We start from the raw sequence: 21,729 nt of genomic DNA, 5'->3' as shown, positions 1-21,729 counted from the left end.
CGGCCCATTAAACATTTCCCCAGTTATACCCAATATATCTATTTAGGTGCTTTTGTTGACCCAAGATCCTATGAAAGTTGATTAATTCTGTGGTTGTAATGTTTAGAGACTTTTAGTCTAGAAGGGGTCTACGACTTCTTTTATCTATGATATTGACTCTGTTTTAATGATCTAGGTCAGTTACCTTGCAAAAATGTCTCCTTTTGGAGGATTTGTCTGATTGTTTTCTCACAATTAGGCTCAGGTTAAACATGCTTTGCAAGAATATTGGATAGGTGATGTATATTTCTTTCTTTCTTTTTTTTTTTTTGAGACGGAGTCTCGCTCTGTCGTCCAGGCTGGAGTGCAGTGGCACGATCTCCACTCACTGCAAGCTCCGCCTCCCGGGTTCACGCCATTCTCTTGCCTGAGCCTCGCGAGTAGCTGGGACTACAGGCGCCCGCCACCGCACCCGGCTAATTTTTCGTATTTTTAATAGAGACGGGGTTTCACCGTGTTAGCCAGGATGGTCTCGATCTCCTGACCTCGTGATCTGCCCGTCTTGGCCTCCCAAAGTGCTGGGATTACAGGCCTGAGCCACCGCGCCTGGCAGGTGGTGTATATTTCTTATTGAATCCACCAGGAGGCACACACCAGGCTGTTCTACTATTGGTGATGCTAAGTTTGATTACTTGGTTAGGGTAGTGATGTCATGCCTGATTTCCCTATTGTAAAGTTAACCCATGTGGTGATATTTTAAAACCATAATCTTTGACCCAGTGATTTTGGTATCCACTAATCATTTTTACATTGGTGGTTGAAAAAAGGTGATTTTCTAACTCTATCGTTTCCTCAATATTTTTTAGTTAGTGTATTCGTCTGCTTGGGCTGCCAAACGAAACACCACAATCTGGGTGGCATAAATTGAAATTTATTTTCTCATAGTTCTGGAGGCTACAAAGTCAAGATCAATGTGCTGCCAGGGTTGGTTTCTGGCGTGGTCTCTCTTCCTGCCTTGGAGATGCCACCTTCTCACTTTGTCCTCACAGGATCTCTTCTCTGTGTATATGCATGGGGCGAAAGAGGCGGGGGGGTGGAGAGAGAGAGAGACGGCAAGCATGAGAGAGACCTTTGGTGTGTTCTTCTTCTTCTTCTTCTTTTTTTTTTTTGAGACGGAGTCTCGCTCTGCGGCCCAGGCTGGAGTGCAGTGGCCGGATCTCAGCTCACTGCAAGATCCGCCCCCCGGGTTCACGCCATTCTCCTGCCTCAGCCTCCAGAGCAGCTGGGACTACAGGCGCCCGTCACCTCGCCCGGCTAGATTTTTGTATTTTTTAGTAGAGACGGGGTTTCTCCGTGTTAGCCAGGATGGTCTCGATCTCCTGAGCTCGTGATCCGCCCGTCTCCGCCTCCCAAAGTGCTGGGATCACAGGCTTGAGCCACCGCGCCCCGCCAGGTGTGTTCTTCTTCTTATAAGGATACCAGTTCTGTTGAATTAGGGCCCAACCCTTAGGGCCTTGTTTAACCTTAATTACCTCCCTAAAGATCCTCTTTGCAAATACAGTCACATTGGGGGTTAAGGCTTTAACCTACAAATTTTGTTGGGGATGTAATTCAGTCCATAACAGTTGGTATTCTTCTGTAAAGTAGAGCCTTCTTTTATTTTTCCCTTACCTCCTCCTCCTCCTTCTCTTTTCTCCCCTTCTCTGCCTCCCTGTCTTCTTCTAAGTATCACTATGGACTCATGCATTTATTTTTTATTTAATGTCATAACCTATCTCTGTCATTATTAATTTTAATGATCAAATTGTCCAAGATATGGACAGTGGGAACTCCTTCAAATTAGTTCTTGTGTCCTTTTGACATGCCTCTATTAGTGTGTAAGCACTGTCTTGCTTTCTTGAACAAGATATTCCAGGTTGCCTTGTATTTTCCCTATTCCAACCATTTCTGGAATCAGTCATTTCTCCAAGTAACCCTGGTTCCTTTCAGTGAGAAATGGTATTTAGAAACACCATTTGTGTGCTTGTTTTTACTAGTTATGATTACCTTCTAAACCAGTTATTTTTAATAAAGTTTTCTATATTATACCTATAGAACCTGTGCCAGTGAAGGCTTTATTGAATTAGAGACTAACTCTTCAAGAGTACAATCAGGCATTTAATAAGCATTTGGAAAGCCTTTGAGTGGCTTGGGACATAACATGCACTTAGTATATGGACAAAAGAATGAATGAATGAATGAATGGCCTTGGGTCGTGGGTTTTTCTTGATCTGCTGGGAGGGTCTTCTAACCCCAGTATATTTACTCAGGCTGTGGTGAGTAGAGGAGATTGAGATCAATTCTAATGTTTTATCTACATTTTCAGCATGTATCACTCTCTCCTATTATTGAGAAAAATCCAGATTCCCATCTCCTGAGCCTCTATAAGCTCTTACGGCTGTTTTCCCAGGCAACGAATCTGTGGCGCCTCCAACTCCTCATTTGTGTTTTTCCGTGCATCCCCTCAGGTTTCTAGGGCGGTGAGATGACTTATCTTGAAAGAAATACTTGAAATTTTTTCCCCAGTTTTACAAAGCAGATAGCTAAGGAATTTTTTTCACAGATGAAGAGAATCCAGTTAAAATGAAGCCAGGAATACAGATTTCAGAGCACTTGAGAATCTCGTACATTTAATATCTATTCTGAGGAGCAAGGATTCAGTAACAACCACTCTTTGAGGATCTATTTACTGTCAAAGTGTAATTGGATTTTGATATAGCAGTTCATTTTGGTGGGGGTGGGGATGGGAAGGTGATTACAAAGTAACAAACCAAATGTAAGCGATGGGACCTTTGATTTATTTTTCTTTTCTTGCTCCTGGATCTTTACAGATACTGGGAATAAACCCCTTATCCCCCACAGTGGTCTTAGAAAACAAGGCATACACTTCAACTACTTCTGCTGTGAATAATCCATTGAATCCAAACAGTATTATACTAGATTCATCAGTGTTCACACAGAGGTCATATCCTTACATATCTCTTTGAATTTGTGGGACGCATATGGTGTACCACTTCTATAGAAGAAATATTTTCATTTTAGAATTCAACTTTTATAACCTTTGGCAACATGTAGTATCAATGGCTCTTTGTTGTTCAAAAAAAAAGTAAAACTGTAAGCTATCCCCAAGGATATTCAGGGCGTTGCTATAGCAACAGAATCTGCCTCCCAGCACCACAAGAGAAGCTATGAATAAAAGATGGTGTTCTAAGGACAACAGAATAGAAGAAGTTGTTTCGATCCTTCTAATACCTGATATTTGCTGTTATTTTGTTAAATGCAAAATAAAAATCTTGGGGAAAGGCCCAGTTTCAATATAGAAAAGGATGAATTTCTATATTGTACATCAGATGTTGTGAGGAAAAAGACATGCTTTCTGAATAGTATCAGCCCATGGTAGGAAAACCAGGGAAGGGCCAAAATATTTGATTTATATATTTTTCTGTTTAGCTTTGTACTTCAGATGAAGAACCTCAAAGACAAATGTGTTAATCAGACATACAAAAGAATGAGATTATTTTAAATTCTGATCCAAAATAGTTTCCTGATTCCATATTTAAACACAAGCGTAGTTTACATAAAGGTATCATAAAACAAAATGTCCTAATTTCAACTTGCATTGTTTATTCTGAATCCAGTTCTTTCATATATACCTACTTTGGTCATCGATTTTTAATGATTTCAACATAGCTACCTATCTACCTACCAGCCTAGCTATGTTTCATGATATCAGGTATTTTAGGACCTAAATCTGAAGGTGAAACAAAAGGTTTCAGTTGATTCAAAAGTGAATGAACTTTGAACCTCTCTATTCCCTCCCTCCCCACTGACATGTACATATGTATATCTTGCCATGTGTGTCTTCATATCATGTTTAGTTTTTATGAAGCTTATTTTATTGTGTGACGCTATTGGTGAAATGTTATTCAGAGAGGAGGTGAAGAACTTACCCCTCTGTAAATGCTTATTTTCAAAATATTCAGAGCTACATAAAATTACTGCCAGAAAATATGACTATTGGAGCAAATGGAATGCTATAGACTAAATTGTATCCCTCAAAAATCATGTGACTAACCCCCAATGTGACTTTATGGACATATGGCCTTTATGGAAGTGATAATGACTAAATGGGGTCATAAAGGTAGGGCCCTGATCTGATAGGATTAGTGTCATAGAAGAGTAGGACACCAGAGCTTGCTTTCTCTTCACTTGCAGGCATGAAGAAAAGGCAATGTGAGGTTACATCAAGAAGGTGGCTGTCTACAAGTTGGGAAGAGAGCCCTCACTAGAAATTGACCATGCTGGCATCTTAATCTTGGACTTTCAGCCTCCAGAACGGTGAGAAAATAAATTTCTGTTGTTTAGGCCACACAGTTTATGGTATTTTATGATGGCAGCCCAAGCTGACTAATACCCCTGTATTAAAATTATAATATTTTGTATAATTATTTTCTTAATTTTCCATCAAAGTCAAAGTATAGCTCTGTTTGTAGGGGAAACAGGCAGGTGCAGAAATAATCTTAAAGTTTCTGTAGAACTTTTCTTTTGCTTGTATCACCTTGGCAACTTTACACAATTAGTAATCTAAAGGTTACTTAGTTATCCAATGTGTGTCTCAAAAACATAATTTTGGCTATGATATCTAGAAAATATGACCTTTTGCTTTGGTTGGAATAATTTTCCCACTGAATTCATGGATTAATACAAGTATAGGGGCTTAAGGAAAACGTAGCATTTTGTTTTTGAGCTTTATTTTAGTTTAGGTGTGGGTAGACAATGTTTGGGAAGGATGGACTAGTAGACTGTGTGTTACTGCTAATCTTATAAGAATAAATTCTGGGTAAGCATTGTCAAAATTTTAGAGACTTCCCTTATTGTTGTTAATCCTCCTTGGATCCTTCCATAATTTAAAGTCTCCAGGGATATTTTGATTAGTAAGGAACCTATTCAACCGAGCTGATTATATGACTTGGCTGTTTCTGACTCTTAAAACTAGGCACTACACCAAAATGTTAATAACGTGTGGTGAGAACAGTGGTGGGAACATGGGCAATTTTTTCTCCTTACTTTTCTACTTACTGTCTAAATTTTGTATAATAAGCAGTCATTACTTTCATAATGGAAAAAATAATAAAGTGAAAAAATACTAGATACAAGAAGAACTTAATAAAAATTTCATCTTCTTTCAAAAAGAATTTGAGGTGGTTTACAACAAAAGACATTTGAGGTACTATAAAGCTAGACAAGCTAGAAATTAGAAATCTAAAATTATGAAAAGAGGAGGAAAGTAAATACTTATGAGATTTAATATAGTTATGATAACTGAACATTGTAGTAACCGAATGTTGTAGTCAGCGCTGAGCTTCCTGACAGTCAAGAAAAAGAGATACTGGATTAGAGATTTCTCACTGTCCAGTCAAAAGAAAGTATATAGTATTTTGTAGAAGAACATTTTTTCCTTCATAAACTCCTAAAAGGAATTTGCCATAGTATATTCTTATTTGTGTAAAACATAAAAAGAATATATTTATATGCTTGTAAATTCAGAGAAAATTTCTGGAACCTAGAAAACTACTGATGATAATATGATGTCTTTAGTCACTTTTGCTGTTTAGCACAACTTCCTGCTTTTTTTGATGACAGTGTCCATCTTCCTTAAGGGAACTACTTTTCTTCTATTCAGTCATGAGTTTCTGAGCACTGCCAATCACAACACTTCATTGACCTAAGCCAAGCCAACTAGAGCATACCTCTGGAATTTTTCTAAGGGGGAAGAAAATCTCTTTTCCTGTTGGATGATGTTGATGGAAGGCTATGGTCTCTCATCACTGGAAGCCCTGTTCTCCTCCACCAGAGAAAAGTGAGAGAATGACTAACAGCTCATAGAAGCAGAGATAAGAAGTTTACACCCCATGTTCCATTCCCTGTGGCCCTTAGGACTGCCCTTCTCATTCCTCTCTTGTATTCTAATTCAAGCTACAGGTCTGGCATTTGCAATGGAAAGAATCCTGACTACTTGATGGCCTCTGGGGCTTAGAATTGTGTGGGTAGGAAAGAAGATAGATGTGGGAGTTTTTCTATTGCTTAAAAACTTTTTTTTGGTAACAACATGAAAAATTACTTTTATAATAAAAATGCCAGTGGAAATAACAAGGAATTTATCATGAGAAAATATGTGTAAAGGACATTGAACAAATAAAGAGGTCAGTACCTCAGAAAAGACCTTAAAGCAAATGCTCCAGGGTTTTATTCATGTCTCTTTCTTATATTGGGCTTTGTTAAAATCTGAGAATAACACTGAAGAGGTACTCAATGAAGGAACTAAGTTAATGTGGTACTTTATACTAGACTGCATGGTAGAATATTTAGAGAAGTGGACAGAGAATAAATCTTAGGCTATCAACCTTTCAACTCAATGGCCTTCCATCAGAACTGGAGAGCAGTCAATCCCAGGTGAACTTTTCTGGTGAGAAGTAAGTGTGCATATACTGTTGAAGGCACACTGATATGATTTGGATTAAAGATGAACAGATGGCAGGGGTGACGTATGTGGTTCTGCTCTTACCTGAATGAAGGGTCATGTCACTTGCAAATGGAGGTGAGTCACTCAGGTCTCTATGGTGGGGTCACATTTTTCTTCAAGAGGCAACTTCAGATCTGCTCAAGTCCTTGTAAAACATTTCCCTGAGACCACAGGGTAGCTTAAGATGGATATAGCACATCATAGAGAAAAGAGACTTGAACTCTACCCTTCTTCAGCATGACTCCCTGATACCTATAAACTCAGCAACCTCCCAGTGCATCTACAGATCCACGGATACAACTGTTCTTTGGACAAATCTGTTGGAAGTACTTCAAAGTCAACATTCTAAAGCTGAACTTATTAAATATCCCTGTAAACATGTCTATATTTTTTGTTCCCTCTCTGGTTGTAGGATATCTCTATCTATGCAGTTATCCTAGTCAGGAATCTGGGAACCAGTCTAAATTTCTTCTTTCCCCTCACTCTCAATATATAATTGCCTCTTTGCTTAAAATATTTATAGATTTTTGTCTTCTCCTTTCCATCTCAACTCTCTATTTTTGGTTCCACCTGATTATTTTTCCTAAGATTAATTAATTGGTGAATCAATTAATTCAACAAGTATTTATTGAGCATCTGTTGTGTGTCAAGCATGGTACTAGGCTCTGAGGATTCAGTGGTGAGCAAAACTGACTACCCTGTCTTCATGAAGCTTGTAATCTAGGGAGTTACTGCAATGCATCTCGACTGGGCTCTCTGCCTCAAAAACACATGCTCAGTCTATCCCTCTTAGTACTGCTTGAGCTCTTTCTAAAATAAAACTCCAAGATGCAAATCTGAGCTAAGTGTATTACTTTCAGGATAAAATACAGACTTCAAAGCCTGGCACACAGGTCAGTCATGACCTGACTCTGTCTTTAGTCTCATTTTTTTTTTAACTATAGTAGCATAAAGAGTGATTAAAGAGTGAACCTTCCTCCAAAGCCATTGCTGAACATTACTCTCATTATTTATGCCAGGCCTCATAGTAGGGTAAAATCACTAGATAGTCTGTATAAAGAATATGAAAAGAAATAATATTTCCTTTCCTCTCTGTTTTTAAAACTTTATATTTTGTTTCCTGGCTCAGAGAGTAATGGATTCAGGTACTTGATTTGGAAGTTCCTTTGCCCTTCATGAAATACTCTCTTAAAAGAGGGTTTATAGTCTAGGCGCTACAGCTCACACCTGTAATCTCAGCACTTTGGGAGGCCGAAGCGGGCAGATCACTTGAGGTCAGGAGTTTGAGACCAGCCTGGCTAGCATGGTGAAACCCCGTTTCTACCAAAAAATACAAAAATTAGCCAGGTGTGGTTGTGTGGGCCTGTAGTCCCAGCTACTTGGGAGGCTGAGGCAGGAGAATGGTGTGAACCCAGGAGGCAGAGGTTGCAATGAGCCAAAATTGTGCCACTGCATTCCCGTCTGGGTGACAGAGTGAGACTCCGACTCAAAACAAACAAACAAACAAACAAACAAACAAAAAACAAAGAAAAAAGTGTTTACAGATAAATTATTAGGCCTTATGAGAAATTTCAGCAATATTACTGGAAAAAGTTCAATACACAAAAAAATAGAAAATATTAAAGCAATGACATGCGCAATAGCAACAAAAAATGCAAGGTACTGAGAATATATTTACCAAAAGATATGCAGGACTTTAAAGGAATTAATTGTAAAACTTTGCTAAAGGATATAAAATATAATTAAGTAAATGGAGATATGTAATAATTCTACAGTGAGAAGACTCAATATTGATGTAATTTTTTTCCAATGTAACCCATAACGTTGATTTTTCTATTAAGAGTTCTAGTTTTTTTTTCTTGAAACTTGACAAGTTGAAACTAAAATTCATATAGAATAATAAAATGCTAAGAAGAGCCAAAATAATTAAAAAAATAAGTGAGGGGAGGGATATCTTACTGTATAACAAGATTTAATAAGAAGTGAGAGCAATTGGCCAGGCGCGGTGGCTCACGCCTGTAATCCCAGCACTTTGGGAGGCTGAGGTGGGCAGATCACGAGGTCAAGAGATCAAGACCATCCTGGCTAACACAATGAAACCCCATCTCTACTAAAAATACAAAAAAGTTAGCCAGGCGTGGTGGCGGGTGCCTGTAGTCCCAGCTGCTTGGGAGGCTGAGGCAGGAGAATGGCGTGAACCTGGGAGGCAGAGCTTGCAGTGAGCTGAGATCGCGCCACTGCATTCCAGCCTGGGTGACAGAGCGAGATTCTCAAAAAAAAAAAAAAAAAAAAAAGAAGTGATAGCAATTAAAACAGTGTGATATTGGCATAAACATAGGCAATTAGACTATAGATAGATGTGAGATGTTGGAATATAACAGCAGTGCCAGGATATATCAATAAGAAAATTACAGACCATTTAATAAATGATACTGGGACAATTGGCTATCTATGTGGAAAAGAATTAAATATTTATTTCATACCACAAGCAAAATTAAATTCTAGAAAGATTCAAGACCTAAAAGAGAAAACTAAAACTTTTTAAACTTGAGGTCATCTTTAATCTCCAGGTTGGGAAGGAATTTTTTACATGAAAAGCACAAGTCAGATAGGGAAAATAAATATGTTAACCATATTAAAATTTGAATGCAAAAAGTACCATAAAGTTAAATTTAGTCATTTTGAGAAGATATTTGCAATATATTATCTGAAACTGAATTCATGAACTGTTACTAAAAAATGTACCTGAATTTCTTTCTCTCTTTTCTTTTCTTTTCCCTCCCTTCCTCCCTCCCTTCCTCCCTTCTTCCCTTCCTTCCCGCCTTCCTCCCCCTTCATCCCCCTCCCTCCTTTTCTTTCTTTCTCTCTCTCTCTTTTCTTTCTTTCTTTTCTACTTCTGCAGCTCCAACCTGTATCTTTATTTTCCCTCTGTATGAAGAATACTATTATCTACTCAGTAATCCAAGCCAGTGACTAACATATGAAATAAATTAAGACGCAAATCAAACAACACAACAATAAAAGGGCAAATGGTATAAGAAATCAAATCACAAAAGAAGAAATCCTCCTGGTTAATATATACAAGATATTCAACTTCACCTTTGGTAAGGGAAATGCATATTAAGCTATAAGGCATTACTTCATGCCCATGAGATTGGCAATTTTTTTTTTTTTTTTTTTGTTTTGAGGCAGAGTCTCGCTCTGTCGCCCGGACTGGAGTGCAGTGGCCGGATCTCAGCTCACTGCAAGCTCCGCCTCCCGGGTTTACGCCATTCTCCTGCCTCAGCCTCCCGAGTAGCTGGGACTACAGGCGCCCGCCACCTCGCCCGGCTAGTTTTTGTATTTTTAGTAGAGACGGGGTTTCACCGTGTTAGCCAGGATGGTCTCGATCTCCTGACCTCGTGATCCGCCCGTCTCGGCCTCCCAAAGTGCTGGGGCAATTTTTTTAAGTCTGGTGATACCAAGCATTGGCAGGAATGTGGTGAAGGAGGAGCTGTTTTATGATAAGGGAAAGCAGTTTGGCAAGACCTGATAAAGTGGAAGATGTACAGTCTTTAGTGATTCCACTTTCATTTTTGTTAGTGTATTTTTGTCATAGCAAAAACTTGTAACACCTGAAACTTCCTTGAGAGATAGAGTGGATAGATGCATTACTGTGTATTCACATATTTATTGTAATTACTAATATGTTTGGGATATATATGCTGTCTTTTCCTTTACATTTGTCCCATGTTCTCTGTTCTCTTTTGTTCCTCCTTATTTTTGTCTTTTTAATGAATTAAACTGTTTTTTTGAGACGGAGTCTCGCTCTGACACCCAGACTGGAATGTAATGATGCGATCTTGGCCCACTGCAAGCTCCACCTCCCGGATTCAAGAGATTCTCCTGCCTCAGCCCCCTGAGTAGCTGGTACTACAGGTACACGCCACCATGCCCAGATAATTTTTGTATTTTTAGTAGAGCTGGGGTTTCACCATGTTGGCCAGGCTGGTCTCAAACTCCTGACCTCAGGTGATCTGCTTGCCTCGGTCTTCGAAAGTGCTGGGATTATAGGTGTGAGCAACCGCACCCATCCTGAATTAAACATTTTAATGATTTTATTTACTCCCTCTATTAGCTCGTTAATTTTGTCCCTTGTTCTATTCTTTTATTGGTTAACCTTGAGATTACACGTGCCCTTGGCCAATTAAATCTACTATAAATTATGTAGTAAGACTTCACAGTTTTTTTTATTTCTATTTAATCTCATTCCTTTTTGTGCCATTACTGTCATGTTTTTTTTTTTTTTTTGAGGTAGAGTCTCACTGTGAAGTGCAGTGGCATGGTCTTGGCTCACTGCAACCTCCACCTCCTGGGTTCAAGCAATTCTGTTGCCTCAACCACCCCAGTAGCTGGGACCACAGGTGTGCACCACTACACCTGGCCAATTTTTGTATTTTTAGTAGAGATGGGGTTTCACCATGTTTGCCAGGCTGCTCTCCTGACCTCAAGTGATCCACCTGCCTCTGCCTCCCAAAGTGTTGGGATTACAGACATGAGCCACCACGCCCAGCCTAATTAAACCATTACTTTAAATATATAAATTACCAGAGTAAAACATATAAAAATGAGTAACACTGTTGGAATTTAACTTGCTCAGAAAACCATACCTGATTCCTGTTGTTAGATAGTTAAATCATGCTAGAATTATTTGTATTACTCTCTGAAAAAAAGAATGAAGCTGTCTGTAGAAAACATATTCATAGATTTTTATAAAGCCATGAAACTCAGCAATGAGGAAGCCTGACTTACAAACCTTTCCTCCATTGATGTCATTAACTTTTTTTTGATCTGAAAATTATTAAAAATTCCTTTCTAGGATTTCCTAACTTTCATAGCTCTACTGGTGAATAAATAGTTTCTTTATGGCCTGAACTCACTGAATCATGAAAATCTTACCTAGGGTTCAGGTCAGAATTTTCCTATACTAAATTCTCTCTATCCATTAACTCTGTAGTCTCACCATTGTGAATTTTATAAAATTAAGACTCAAGTTGAGTTAGTGGAAGGAACATGGAATAGGGGTTCAGATTTCTAATTTCTAGTCTTACTCTGCTACTGACTGTGATTTGGATAATACAGACTTCTCTGGGCCTCTGTTTCTTTACGAAAGTAGGTAGATTTTGTTTTCCAAAGATGGCTGTACCAATGAATATATCCCATCTCACATTTTCTTCTTACAGTGTGACTGGTAGTCTTCTCACCAAGAGATGGGAGTCTGTGTTGTCTCCTCTTAATCTGGGCAGGAACTTGTAACTACTACTATTGTAGCAGAAGTGATGCTATGTTACTTCTGAGGCTAGATCATAAAAAAAAAGCAGTCTCCATTTGGCTCTTTCTCTTTTGGGACACTTGCTCTTGGAACCCAACAATTCTACTCTGAGGAATCCAAATTAGTCCATGCAGAGAGACCAGACAGAGAGAGATGAGACTCATATGGAGAGGAATTAGTTTTACCATTTCAACTTCACTCTGTATCCTGTCTTCCAAATTCCTGGGTATTTCTGTAGAATTGATGTACATACATCTTGTTGGCTTTCCTTAATGCAGGCATTTAGTTTTTAACTTTCTCTGGTTTGTTAGGTTACTGACCATTCATCCTTCTTTTTTCCAGATTCCAAGATTTTGTTTTTCTTTATCTTTCATTCGATGTTGTCTACCCTCCTGCTCTCTTTATCCTTGAGGCATCATGTCTTTTTATTTCTCTTAATTTGTTTAACAGGATTAGGAATGAAGCAGAGATAACTTTGTATTCTATCCTCCATGGTTAACTGGCAGTGCTGTCTTTCTCTTTCTGAATTTATATTACAACTATATTTTCTTCTTTGGCCTTGCACGATCTTTGAGAGTTCTGACTATAACAACTACTCAGACTTCCCGCAGGGTCAGAGGTTTGCTATGATGTTTCTAGTCAAAGACACTGTTAGGTGCTTTGTTTTAGTAGCCCATGCAGAAAAGAGTGGGAATTAAAAGGCAACAAGTGATCACATATATGATCACTTGATTTTTTTACAAAGATGCAAAGGTAATTCAGTGGAGAAAGAATATTCTTTTCAACAAATGGTACTGGAACAATTAGATACTTGTATGCAAAATAATAGATAAATAATCAACAAAACCCCAAATCCACCACATAGCAATTCATAACTTGTACCATATACAAATACGAACTCAAAATGGATCGTAGACCTACCTATAAAACTTAAAGCTGTAAAATATATAGACAAAAACATAGGCAAAAACCATTGTGACCTTGGATTAGGCAAAGATTTCTTAGATGTAACACCAAAAATAAAAATCAGTAAGTTGGTCTTCATTAAAATTAAGAACGTTTGCTCTTCAAAAAACACTGTGAAGAGAATAAAAATATAAGCCACAGACTGGGAGAAAATACTTGCAATCCACATACCTGAGAAAGGACTTGTATTTAGAATATACAAAAAACTCTGAAAACACAGCAATAAAAAATATCAAAGGAATGAGTTGAACGAAAATAGCCGTTTTGAACATCTATCATAAAACATAAACAAAGAATTGTTTTTTAAAAGTTATTTTAAAAATATTTGAACAGACATGTCATCAAAGAAGATATGTAATGGTAAATAAGTACATAAAAATGCCCAACATCATTAGTTGTTAGGGAAATGGGAATGAAAACCACAATTGATACTATTCTATTACATACATATTAGAATGTCTACCATTAAAAGGATCAACCATATCAAGTGTTGCTGAGGACATGGAACAACTGAGACTCTGTTACATTGCTGGTGGAAATGTAAAATGACACAAACACTTTGGAAAACGGTTAAGCACATACCTACTCTGTGATGCAATCGTTCTACTCTTAGGTATTTACTCAAGAAAAAAATGAAAGCATGTGTCCACACAAAGACTTGTGCACAAATGTTAATAGCAGATAATAACCAAAAACATTTGCAAATAACCCAAATTCACCTTCAACGGGTGAATAAATTGTCATAGATTCAAACCATGGAATACTGCTTACTTATATGAACAACATGAATAAATCTTTCTTTTTTGAGACAGAGTCTCATTCTGTCACCCAGGCAGACTGTACAGTGGTGCAGTCTCAGCTTACTGTACCCTCCATCTCCCAGGCTCAAGTGATTCTTCTGCCTCAGTCTCCCAAGTTGCTGGGATTACAGGTGCGTGCCACAGTGCCCACCTAAATTTTTTTTCTGTATTTTTTGGTAGAGACAGGGTTTCACTGTGTTGTCCAGGTTGGTCTCAAATTCCTGATCTCAAGAGATTCTCCTGCCTTGGCCTCCCAAAGTGCTGGGATTACAGGTGTGAGCTACCATTCCCAACTGAGCAACATGGATAAATATGAAAATAATTACTCTGAGTGAAAGAAGCCACACTAAAAAGAGTACATACTATAGGATTTTATTCATGTAAAGTTCTAGAAAATGTAAACTAATCTATAGTGATAGAAAGCAGATTACTGGTTGTCTGGGTATGGGTGAGGCAGGAGTAAGAAGGCGCTACAGGAAGAATCTTTTGGAAGTGAAGATTATGTTCATTATCTTGATTTGGGAAATTTTTTTCACCTATATACACGTTAGAATTTACCAAATTGTATACTTTCAATATGTATGGTTTATTAAATGACAATTATACCTCAATAAAACTGTCAGAAAAGGGGCAACTTAGAAATTCTGTCTCTGAAGAGTTAAAAGTTGTCATTAGAAAATGCTCCACTAACTTGAAATGCTTCTTGGTTCTCATTTGGAAATATAAAATGATGACTAAAAACTACTCAATATGCATGCCAAATTGAAGCTGATTAACCTCTGACCTTTCTACATCATTTAATGAGGCAGCAGGCGCGCTGGCACGAAGAAGGTTCTGTCAAAATGCTGAGTTTGCGATGATTCCTTTCCTGCAGCTCTTTGTTTTGCTCCCAGCCCACCTAATTTGACTCTTGTGTTCATACGAGTACGAGGCCGAGGGCTTTCTGTGAATCCCAATCAGTCACAGTTGTTGGCAGAAGCAGCCTTGGGAGAATGATAGTGTTGTGATTATTCATGTATAAAAAGATGTGTGTGATCAACAGAAAATAAAATTTCCTTTTGTCTCTGGTCAGTACAATGTAACAATTATTACCGTATTTGAAGAAAACGTCAGTGTGGTCATTTTGTTTAGGTTATTTTGCATCCTGATAAGCCAAGAAAAGAGAGTGAACGCAGAGATAGGTGTTGTGTGATAAAGAGCTGACTGAATTTTCTGTGCTGTACACAAAGACTGAAAACAAATTGCCCACAGATTGAAATAATTTCCATGGGGTCACAAATGTCAACAACATCTTTCAGAATTGGTTTTCTTTTTAAAACTGGGAATTTCTTTCACGATGTCATCCAGCTTTGAAAACGAGCCTCACGTGAAACATGTTCCAAGCCTTTAGAGGGCAACTTGGAGCTTTTAATGATATGTCATTCTTTATATTATTTATTTCTATTACTGTTATCATCATGATCACTACCATCATTGAACATTTACTGATGTCATGTGCAGAGATTAAAAAAAAAAGCAGGTAAACTACACATTTAAAACAATGTGAAAATTAAGGCCCCTTTTTATAGTTTCATTTAATCATGTGATGTCTGTATATGATGGAGTATCTATAATTTTCACATAAGCAGTGGAGACTTTTCTTTCTTTCTTTTCTTTTTTTTTTTTGTTGAAGTGGGGTCTCACTCTGTCACCCAGGCTGGAGTGCAGTGGCACCATCTCGGCTCACTGCAGCCTTGACTTCTTTGGCTCAAGCAATTCTCCCACTTTAGCCTCTCGAGTAGCTGGGACTACAGGCGTGTGCCACCATGCCTGGCTGATTTTTTGTATTTTTTTGTAGAGACAGGGTTTCACCATGTTGCCGAAGCTGGTCTCAAACTCCTGGGCTCAAGCGATCTGCCCGCCTCAGCCTCCGAAGTGCTGAGATTAACAGATGTGAGCCACTGTGCCTGGCCAGCAATGGAAACATTCTAAAAATTAGCTGTTAAAAGGAATTTTAGTACAACAAGCTGGGTGTGGTGGCTCATGCCTGTAATCCCAGCACTTTGGGTGGCTGAGGCAGAAGGATTACTTGAGCCCTTGAGTTAAGAAACTAGCTTGGGCAACATAGTGAGACCCTGTCTCTATTTTTAATTTACAAACAAAATTAGGCCCGCTCAGTGGCTCACACCTGTAATCCCAGCACTTTGGGAGGCTGAGGCGAGTGGATCACTTGAGGTCAGATGTTCAAGACCAGCCTGATCAACATGGTGAAACCCCATCTCTACTAAAAATACAAGATTAGCCAGGCATGGTGGTACATGCCTGTAATCCCAGCTACTTGGGAGACTGAGGCAGGAGAATCACTTGAACCCTGGAGGCAGAGGTTGCAGTGAGCCAAGATCTTGCCACTGCACTCCAGCCTGGGAGACAGAGCAAGACCCCGTCTCAAAAAAAAAAAAAAAAAAAAAAATTAAAGTAATTTTAGGATAACAATTACTGGATGATGACTATTAGTATGAGGTTAAGGCAAATCCTTCTAGGATCTTCCTATCATTATTACATAAAGTTGTTTAAAGGACTATAAAGATTGTTATGGGGAGAGGCCATGATGTAAGGTGATTTTCTTACTCATGCACATGACTGAGGTACAAAACATAAACTCTTAGCAAGAAAGGACCACTTTGTCATCTATCTTACCTCTTTTAGCATGCATGCATACATTCAATAATACTCATGGAGTAGCTACTATCTAGGAATACACACAGGTAATAAGCAATCACTTGGTAAGGATATGGTAGCACAGAGGTATGATCTGGGTATTTGAAGGGGCACAGAGAAGACTCCTAACTTCATGTTGCAGAAGAGTGGTGGTGTTCAGAAAAGGCTTTCTGGACGTCTCCGCTAAGATCTGAAAGACAAATTGGTGTTATCAAGGCAGAAGGATTGAGGAGGTAGAGGAAGGTCGACGCAGTGGCCCGCACACATGAACACTCAGGGGAGACAGAGAGTGGCCTGACATGTTTGTAGAGCTAAATATAGTCCGGTCTAGTTGGGGCACAGAATCTATGGAGGAATGGTGGGCCATGCAAGTGGGGAGGTAAACAAGGGTCAGAGTAAGACCTGCCATAAAGGTCAATGCAGAGTTACTCACATAGTTTAAGCAGTAGACTCACTTGTTTAGAATTTCATTCTAGAAAAGACTTAATATTGTTTGTTAAGAAGAAAAACAATTAGATTTGAAAGCAGATGATTTATAAAATATTATAACATTTTGTTAAATATATGAATATTAGCAAGTGTGATTTATCTAGCTCTTTTTAGATACATGTTTTGGGTAGCTTTCATTCTATTTCATTGTAATATGGCTTTTGAAATAGACTCATGTTCATGTGTGACTATATAATTCAGAAGTTAAAACCACAGGTGAAATGCTATTTCCCTTGGACTTGAGGAGATAGAAGCCTCTCCCATTTTACTAAACTAAGAAAAAAAAATCTTTATGCATCAAACAGATTAATAGTGTTCTCACAAACACAGATTTCATGAAAACCAACTAAAATGAAATAGAAAAGAGGGCAGAATGCTGTTATACTTACTTATTATGTTAGCTGGGTTTGTATTTTTTGACTTAATAAGGAAAACTCAATATATTTGGGAAGTGGAAATTAAGATATCCAATAGATACACACACACACACACACACACACATATATATATATTTTTTTTTGTAAAGACAAGTTCGTGCTATGTTGCCCAGGCTAGTCTAGAAACTTCTTGACTCAAGCAATCCTCCCGACTTGGACTCCCAAAGTGCTAGGATTACAGGCATGAGCCACCATGCCCAGCCAAGTATCTGTATCTTGAGTCACGGTTTTCTATATAGCGATGCATGAACCCATGCATGAAGTAGTTAATTTATGTATTCAGCAAACATTTATAAGTGCAAATCATATACCAAGCATGTTGCCAGAAGTATGAATGAAACAGGCACATACAACCCCTACTCTCATGAGCACATGGTCAGCGTGTGAGGAAGAGACATATTGACTAACCAGTTGCAGGGATGGTAACCTGTCCTCACAGTCAGTGCAAAGCTTCCTGATGTCTAGGGGCAATGGTAAGCTTGAGTGCCAGGTACAGGAAGGCGATTTGGATATCTCTCTCCAGTCTCTGAAGAATCTCTGTAAATTCTCCAGCCTATATTATGTTCAATGAGCTCCTAGCCCTTATTCAGTCATCAGCACTTTAGTCCTTTCTGATGTGGCTTATTTGATCAATTCCAGTTTTCCAATGTATATTTTTTTCCCTTGTGAGGTAGGAGTTTTGCTGAAGAACCTCATCTTTGGAGTGGTAAGATGGCTGGCTCAGAAGTTACTTGACCACTGTAGGACCAAGGAAGAGTCTGGAAAGGTGGAGTTTGAAACATACTCTTTTTAGAGAAGCTGTGACGCTTGGGCATGGCCTGGACACTCTAATTTTGGGTGGTTGTCAAGCCCTGCACTATGTTAAACAGAATAGTTTTTTCCTCAGTTAAAAGTGTTTTTCAATGGGTATTATCATTTTTGCTTTGCAAAACTCTTATAGGTTGAAGTTCATATTCTTTTTAAATTGATGAACAAGGTGGGATCCATGGAGCTTAAATTGAATGGCAGGCTCCGTGGTTCTTATATTTACCTTAAATCACTTTTTATTTGCCCATGCTAAGTCACAGGATTGGTTTGATTGCACAGTAGGCTCTTTAATTAAATGAATGGGTGTGAAGCTGGGACCATACTGGATTTACTACACTAAGGCATGGTTAGGCGTGTATCTTTTTATTTACTTATTTATTCATTTTAGGCCTGTATCTTAAAAGTATTTTATGCATCTTTGAATGGAGCAAAACAATCATAGCTGGTGAAACATCATAGAGGTGACTTGTTTTAATTTCTTTAGTTTTTATTTGGTAATGAGATTTGTTTGAAGGTACATCCAGATGTGGGAAAGCAAATCTGCAGCATTGATTTGAATGTTTTTCATTCATGTTTTCACTGTGTTTCTTTCTTTTATTTTTAGAAACTAGTCTCCTCTTCATACTTCCTGTAGCACATTGCCGAAAAGTTTGCCCCTTTAGCTTCTGGGGCTCCCTGATAAAACTGTCACAGTCAGTCATTGGCATGTGTGCTTAGTTATTTGATGTACTGCAAGAAAAAAAAAACCCATATATGTTGCATAAAGTTGGGTTCATAAGCTGCATGTCTGAACAACTAATCTTTTTCACAGAGAGAAAACTGTATTCACATAATTATGGACCCTAACAATGCAAATCCATTTGTTCACTACTGTTGGTGCATGACTTATTGGAATGGATTTTTTTTTCTGTCAGGCTGCACTGTGGGTATGTATACACATTGAAGACAGTCTTTAATGCTTCCAAAGTTTAATTAGTGGAACATTACAGACACACGAGAAACCCCCTTGTGGTGGAGTTCTCTATTACGCTGCTCGCTCGTGTCTGATTTGCTTCAAATGTGGTTTCTCCATTTTAGAGAGAAACTGGTATATAAGGTGGCTCTGGGAATTAGTGAAAACCACTTAACATTTACATAGAGATATAGGCACAGTATAACTAATACATAGATCCTGTTTGATTTAAAATATTGTCACTTTTGTTTCCTATTTTGCAAAACCCCAAAAAGTGATTTGGTAGACAGAGCCAAAGGGAGTCCACAAACCATAAGAACAAATCACCCCCATCTGATGGTATTGTAGTTACAGAGTATTTAACAATCCCATGTGACTCCTATATGCCAAAGCTCTTGTGATCTCAGAAACAATCAGTTGTTTATTTCATTAAATTACTGGGCAGTGAACTGTGGAAAACAATTTTGGCTTTGTTGCTGGGAAAAGCTGAGTTTAAGGCATGGATCTCTGCTCATTAGCTATGAGATCCTGAGCAAGATTTTTTTTCCTTCTTCACGTCTGTAAACTTTTGTTCATCTGTGACATGGGGCTAGCAATAGTACCCATCTGTGAGGGGGTTGTGAGGATTAAATGGGACAGTGTGGGTGAAGTATTTAGAAGAGGCCCTGGCACATAGTCAGCGCTCAGCAAATGTGGTTTTGCTTCTATCAGCCTCTCAGTTGCCTAACTGGGCCCTGAGGAAAGAGGACCTTCTCTGTAAATTTGCTTGTGGTTTTGCTTGTGTAGAAATGTGCCTGCCTGAGAATGGAAAGCTGTGGCAGACATTAACCCATGTTCTCAGAGCACAGCGGACCCTTAGGAGGAGCAGGATGTAGATGGAGAATGCTTTGCCAGGGATCAAGACATGGACTCTGGTCCAGCATTCAAAACTATGGGACTTGAAATTTTCTAGATTAGTTCCTCGTCTCTCAGTGCCTAGCACACAGTAGGAGTTTGTAAATATTTGTTGTCTAGATTTAAAAAATTAATCTGTAAAATGAAGTGATTGGATGGAACCGTTCAATCCATATCCTCTTACAGGGCTCCCCTTCCTAATGGAGAAAGTTCCTTAATGAATGGACATCTGCTCTCACTCCATCATGTAGAGCTTTCTGTGGCCACTTCCAGTTACTTTGATTGTCAGGGGCTCCAGTTTTGGGTGGTAGCATGCTTCTGGGAATGGCAGTGGTTTAAGGAAGAAGCATCAGAGGGATAAAGAGATGGCTTTGTCAGAAGATGCTAAAATAAGATGTGGAATGCTTCCATAAGCAATCAGCCCTGTACTCTTCATTGTCCCCAAAGCACAGGCCTGCTCTATCTCCTTAGCATTCTCCATAGCTAGGACTTCTCCATAGTCCAATCAAACTCTACCTTTTATGTTTATTGGAATCCTTTGGTAATTATTTTTCTCTTCAGCATTGCCCTTGGAATTTTAACCCAACAGCACAAAAGGTCTTCAGCGGAAGGGAGGAGTGAGATGATTTAACTTCGGCATGAACTATTAGGAATGCATCTGGACCCTAAGGAGTTTCCAGGGCTGACTGTGCTGCTTTCTTTCTACTCTTTTAGGGTTGACCATAGGAGCAGTTCATGAGAAATTGTTCTTGTGTCCTGTGCTCCAGTGTAATTCGAGGTGGGTTTCTTCCACACTCATTATACTTGGGTATGTGAGGTTGCCAGGATCATTACAGAACCTGAGCTGCCTTGTTCTTCAGCTTAGGGCGACTGAGGGAAAAAGGAGCTAGAATGGTGAGAAATGAATTTTGGACAGGTCTGAGGAAGTCAGAAGTGAAATCACCTTCGCAAGAATTGTAACTGAGAACATTATTACAGTGAAAGAGATCTGACTTAACCAACTCCATCTTGCTTCTGACCTTCAGGCTGTCCTTGTTTATTCCTGGGTATAGGCCAATTAACTTTTGGAGGAACTTAGTTTATAGTTTAACTTTGAAACAAAGTTACGGCTGACAATAATAGCCCTTTCCCCTAACAAATCCCCTTCCTGTCTAGGGACTAGACTGCCTTTGGGAGATTAACAAGTTAGCCACAACATTTGAAATTATGGTTTAGGAGTCATGCAGCTGGAGGCTGCAAGATTCTGAACCTCCCCAAATTGCCCCTGGGAAAACATCACTGTTGTAAAACCTAAGATTAGGGCTTGAGATATTTTGCAGGCCCTGTACTCAATGGATCAGCTGGCACCACTCAGATTGATAAACTGGCTCATGTGGTCTTATGGCCCCCACTGAGGAACGGACTCAGCAGAAGAGGACAGCTTTGGCTCCCTATACTTTCATCTCCGACCTGACCAATCAGCACTCCCCACTTTCCAACCCCCCTACCCACCAAATTATCATTAAAAACCCCAATCCCTGAGTTCTTGGGGAAACTGATTTGTGTAATAATAAAACTCCATTCTCCCTTATAGCCGACTCTGCGTGAATTAAACTCTTTCTTTCTTTTTTTTCTTTTTTTGAGACAGAGTCTCACTGTGTCACCCAGGCTGGCGTCTCGCTCTGTCTCCCAGGTTCAAGCGATTCTCCTGCCTCAGCCTCCCGAGTAGCTGGGATTACAGGTGCCTGCCAGCCACCACACCCAGCTAATTTTTGTATTTTTAGTAGAGTTGGGGTTTCACCATGTTGGCCAGGCTGGTCTCGAACTTTTGACCTCAAGTGATCCACCTGCCTCAG

General features: G+C 39.0%; 1 long non-coding RNA gene across 1 annotated transcript in view; it reads left to right on the top strand.

The window, feature by feature from the left end:
- The first annotated feature begins 4,204 nt into the window (after positions 1-4,204).
- LOC117069804 overlaps positions 4,205-21,729 on the top strand; it is a 102,336-nt gene continuing 84,811 nt past the window's right edge. Inside the window, exon 1 of the long non-coding RNA XR_004431672.1 lies at positions 4,205-4,356. This is a non-coding gene — a long non-coding RNA (uncharacterized LOC117069804). The remainder of the gene's footprint in view (positions 4,357-21,729) is intronic.

Source organism: Trachypithecus francoisi, unplaced genomic scaffold, assembly GCF_009764315.1.
Source record: "Trachypithecus francoisi isolate TF-2019V2 unplaced genomic scaffold, Tfra_2.0 Lachesis_group3, whole genome shotgun sequence".
NCBI lineage: Eukaryota > Metazoa > Chordata > Mammalia > Primates > Cercopithecidae > Trachypithecus > Trachypithecus francoisi.
This window is presented reverse-complemented; position numbering and strand designations above follow the sequence as displayed.